Source organism: Diadema setosum, chromosome 12, assembly GCF_964275005.1.
Source record: "Diadema setosum chromosome 12, eeDiaSeto1, whole genome shotgun sequence".
NCBI classification, from domain to species: Eukaryota; Metazoa; Echinodermata; class Echinoidea; order Diadematoida; family Diadematidae; genus Diadema; species Diadema setosum.
In genome coordinates, this window is record NC_092696.1 from 22,404,444 (window position 1) to 22,410,471 (window position 6,028).

The window sequence follows — 6,028 nt, forward strand, 5'->3', positions numbered from 1 at the left end:
TATCGATGATTATAGTGGTGGAATTGACGAGGTCGATTAGACTTGATTATGTATGACCGACGTTAATCAATGCAAACCCGTTTATGGCTGCCACGGCCGAAAACCCCCCGCACCTTTGGGACTAACAAGTTGATTTCGCGTCTCGAGCCGGTGAAGAAGCCGTGATTGGCGTGCGCGGAGCCGCGCGGCGATTGGTCCATTGTTCCGCGAGCTTGCCGGTCAGGGGCGTGGCCTCTGCTGCTCAACGGGACAGGCAGAAAGAAAACGAGGGCGGGGTTTCCTCGCGCAGAGTTATTTGCGCATGCGTTCTCTGCTGAGCTCGAAAGTTGAAGGAAGAGTTTTTACCCAATGCTTCGTGCTTGCGCAAACACTTGAAAGTGTAAGAACTAATTAAAATCAGAACCTGACATTTGCCGTTCCCCCCTCGCGGGACTTTTTTCCTCCTCTCCTCAATGAAAAGAAGCCTTCAAATCATGAACCTTTTTATGTCGCCATCTGAAAAGACTCTATCCATATAGAGCCATGCCTAATTAATGACAGGGAATAATTCACATACGAATGCTTTTCAAAAGGCTACTTTTTATTTAAAGAGCAGATTGTCTGGAAGCGAAATGGCTCGATGGGGAAGAATATCGTGGCAGAAGAGGGGCGTGGTCATGACTTTGAAATGGACGAAGAAAGGCGCACGTATTTGAATGGACAGTGATGCAGCGCGGATGACGCAGTTTTATGCCGTAATCTTATTGGGTTCTTCAATTCATGGCCATTTTACATGACCCTTAATATTTCTCTGTCTATCTTTTTCCTCCATTTTCTATTCTTTCTTGTTTTTTTCCTTCTTCACCCTACCCCGTGTGGTTGCTGTGTTCGGCAATTGGTGGGCACATAGACGGAGATGCTTTGTTCGATAGAATTACAGCAGGGAGCGAAGCAGTGACAGGAGGCACAGTGAAATGAATGTAATGAGAAAGAGAGGGAGAAAAGAAGGGGGCGATGCAGATGACGTGTTTTATATATATATATATATATATATATATATATATATATATATATATATATATATATACATATATATGGATATATATACATATGGATCCATTGGTATATATATATATATATATATATGGATATATATATATGGATCCATTGGTATATATATATATATATATATATATATATATATATATGGATATATATATATATATGGATCCATATATATATATATATATATATATATATATATATATGGATCAATAGTAACAAAAAAAAATAGAAAGAAAAGTGGAGAGAAAATTATTAGATAGACAGATAAATTATAGATGTATGAACAGAAAATGCTAGGTGAGTGCGGTTTGTGAGCTGTAAATTTGTCTTTGCTGTTCCTAATATACAAGTTTACCTATATCTTCTCATTAGTATAATGTGATCTTTTATCTCGCTCCTTTTCTTTTCATATTTTTCTTTGTCTCTGTGTCTTGCAAAACCTACACTGTGGACACATCTTCTGTCATATATGTTGAGTGTATATGTTCGGGTTGTTCTAGTGCACTTCGCAGAGATATTGGAGACTGCTGCTTTAGTTGATACCAAGTATTTTTGATTGTTTGTTTTTAATGCAAATTCTGTAAATCTAATGATGATTAAATACTGGAAATAAATGAAATGAAATGAAGTGAAATGAAATGTTGAACTGTGACAATGTCATTGCCTTTGACTATCTAGTTTGATCCCCTTGAAACGTACAACTCGGGTTTTGTTCTTCACCTCAAAATGCTTGTAGAACGCTTACATGATGTAATAGGCTGTATACTTTAGGTATCCCTCCGATTACAGCTTTAATTTTCTATTCTCCTTTAGAGGGGAAAATCAATCGTTCGAAAAGTTGACAATATTCTCGGAGAGATGTGACAGCGCCACCATTCGCCCTGAGTGAATGATAATAATATGCACATCCTAATTCACATTTGACCACTTTCCATAAGGACAAGTAGAAAAGACGATTCCTCAGATTGGGTAACACATGATGTTGTGCATGTAATATCCTTTAATCTATTGTTCACTTTCAAGACTTGGACAGCTAGACGCAAACCGGTGTTGCACATGTTCCGTCAACCCCCGTAGATGGCGCTCTAATGAAACGTTGTGGACAAGTCGCAGTGACTCGTTCCCCCACCGTCGCTCATACGCCCTGTAGCTGTACAGTCGCCGCGGAAGTCATTGATGGAATAGTCTTAATGTTTAAGAGGGAAACCAAGTCATTGCCATAGTTAACCTCGAAATCCTTAATCATGATACGCTAAGGCCACATTCTTTGACATAAAGACGACAAGTTGTTGTTGTTGTTGTTTTCATTGCAGACGACATGATACTCGCTGTAAATCATTTTTAGCTTTTTAGCAGTCCCCTCCATTTCCGACCTTTTCTTTGTTATGATTCAGTCACATTTTGTCCTTGTACTTCTTCTACCAAAATATGTTTTTTGTTTCATGTAAACAAAAGACGTGTATTTAAATTTCATTTGGACGTGTAAAAGTTACTTTGTACTGACTTTGTGTATATGCAATGTCATATTATATGGTTTGGCCGGAAATGAAATAAAAAATGAAATGAATGAAATCATGTCCCAGTAATACTGATCTAAGAGTTCATGTTGTTGTTGTAGTAGTCGTTTTAACAATTACCTTCTTCGGAAGGCAAATATCTACGAGAAGGTCCTTCGTCTGAACAGTTTCGTTTGGTGTACCATTCTTGCTATGTTAAAGCAACTTATCACGACCTCTTTCCTGATCCGTCAACATTAGAACATCGAGGCAGCCGGCAAATATACTCCGGTTCAAGAAATAATTTGGAGTCTGGCGTGCTTCAGAAGAAATATGACAACCAGGGGCTCACTCTGGCTTTACAATTCCTCCGAATATACTATAGTACTTGCTAATTCCCTCGGTATACGTTATCCAAATGTACGAAGCCTTTGGGTGTTCATAGTGGGGTTTCTTATTGGAAAAAATGGTGGTGGCATGGCGTAATGATCATGGCAACAAAGATGGATAAAAAAAAAAAAAACATATTGGAAACATCAGGAGAAGGAATTGATGCAACGAGTCTATTGATCATGATCATATTTATTGATAGATAACCATTTTGGAAACAAGTGTTTCTGATTGTTTCTGATTGTGTTTTCTAATGAAATGATTTGTCAGGTAATTTTCTGACACTTTGAAAAGAATTTGCAATTTATAATTGATTTTTTTTTTGTAACTGTTTGCTGTTCTTATTGTATTTAGAATGGCCAAGAATATCATGTGTTAAATCTGCATGTACATACATATCTCTTTTTGTATATATTTGTGTGTATGATATTATTTAATAAAGGAACCCTGTGGAAGGGGAAAAAATTTGGAAACAAGGAAAAGGAGGAGGCATAGGATGAGGAAGAAGAAATAAAAGAGGAAACAAGAGCAAGAAGAGCACGGGGAAAGGAAAAGAAGAAGAAAGAAGAAGAAAGAGGAGACAAAGAGATAGGAGGGCTGTAAGATAATGATAATGAAGAGGAAGACAAGAAGAAAACATTGGTGCTTGACAATGAACACATTCGGTAATGTTTTTATGTTATTCTGTGTCATCTGTGTCCGAACATTAATGTGCAGCGAGACCAGAAAGATAAACCAGTGGGTCGTATCGATGCAGCCGTTGTATCGCTGTCCCTACCTACCGGCGTCGGTTACGACGAATGCCCGGTGTCGCTTATGTTGATACGCAGCGACTGGTGTTGTCCAAGTAGGCCGCAGTTCGCGAAGATTGCGTTTCAACGGTACCTCATCAATCTTTGCCGGGGTGCGCTCGGGCATTCGCGCAAGGGGTGTTGGAGGAAAGACTCTCCTATGGCCCACGCATTATCATGTCCTTAAGTTGTGATGGTGGTACGCCATTAGCCAGTTGTTTGTGTTTTACACTTGTTTTGATGTCTGTTTTTTGAAAAGATGCGTGCTCTTTGAATTATGTCTGCTTGACTTTATTTTTCTTGAGCTGTACCATCTCTACTGGAGGTGGCGCATTATACAAATGACGCACAGGTCTGAGTGCGTCAGTCGGAATTGTGTGCATAAGGTAACTATGGAATGCTTAACCCACGAGGCGAAGCCGAGTGGGTTTAGGCTAAATTCCATAGTTACCGCATGCACACTATATTCCGACTGACGCACGAAAAGACATGTGCGTCATTTGATTTATAGAATGGGTAATTTTCTTGTCAAAAACCCAGTTTTCTATCGTGTTACCCGATGACAAAATTACTGGATGCATTTCCTTTTGGCTTTCCGTAAAGGGCATGCATACCCGGGGGGCGTTTCATCAACGAGTTCGTCGGAGTTTTCACCGACAAATTTGCTATCAGCCAATCAGACCAAGGATTTCATTAGCTTTTAACAGTTGTCAGTGTAAATCCTTGCGTCTGATTGGCTGATAGCAAATTTGTCGGTGAAAACTCCGACGAACTCGTTGATGAAACGCCCCCCCGTACTTACCGTTTTTACTGGATGCATGGCCAATCTGAGTGCGCGAACGCTTGCTTTAGTGCGCGAACCTTTGTTACAAGTACGCGTACTCTTGCTAAGTGCGCGATAACATGTTTACCACTGTGACTCAGCGTGCAGCCAGTAAAAATGAACACATAGCTCTCGACCAATCAGATTGCAGGATTCTCGCTACCCATTCTATAAAACACGTTATATTAATTCTGTTATCATTATCAGTGCTGACAAACGACGACGCTGAAAGTCACAGAATGTGATCGGCAGACCAACCTCCTGACTTTATATTTGACAAGAACACTAGACATCTCCCTTCTCTTCTCCATTATTCCCCTCATCCTCCCTCTTCGATTTCTCCACTTCTTTCTCATCATTGTCGCAATCACCACCACCATCATCATCCCGACCATCATCATCGTCATCATCACCATCATCATCATCATCATCATCATCATCACCATCACCATCACCATCATCATCATCATCATCATCATCATCATCGTCATCATCACCATCATCATCATCATCATCATCATCATCATCATCGTCATCATCACCATCATCATCTCAATCATCTCAATCATCATTACCGTAGTCGTAGTCGTAATAGTAGTAGTAATATAGTAGCAGTAGTCGTAGTAGTAGTAGTAATATAGTAGCAGTAGCAGTAGCAGTAGTAGTAGTAGTAGTAGCAGCAGCAGTAGTAGTTGTAGTAGCAGCAGCAGCAGCAACAGTAGAAGTATTAGTAGTAACAGTATTTTAAACTTCAATCTTTGAGTTCCCCTTGAGGAGCGATCCGTACTTTAGATTTAAACCGCAACTTTAAAGTTCCCTTTTAGGAAGAATCTGTAGGTTAGAAGTATAACCTAACTTAAAGTTCCCTCTTGAAAAAGGGTCAGTAGGTTAGGCAAGCATCGTTTTTCATTTAGGTCGCTCCATTTCTCGGAAAACGCGAACACTAACGTTAACAGACCAGCACGTGCAATTGCATGATATACAACCTGTATTTCAGTATGTTGTCAACATAACGTGTCTACTAATCTACAGTTATTTGTTTCTGATTGACAAACGAATTCAACTAGAATTTGACTTATGACATGTATGAAAATGAAGAAACCGTTTGGTCAAGTTGACAAAGTGCATGAAAAAACCGTCTACAAACAAGTCGACAAACGCTTTAACTGCTCGACCGTGACAACTCGTCCTCTTCACCGACATTATACCAACCATAATAAGCTTAATCGTATTTGCTGGATCTGCTGGCGTAGTGTTCGTATGTTACTGTGTCATGTGATAACCAATACCATCTACTTAAATCGTAGTGCAACACAAATTTCAGTGTGTAAAATGAGGTAAATCTTAGGGGTCGCTATTAAATTGCTCCGGTCAGAGAGTCACAAAGTGGAATATACATATACTACCAAGGAAGCTCCAAGCCTTGAATGGCGGCTGCACATTAAATTATCAACCCTGTTGATGTGCTAGGCTGAACTATTTAG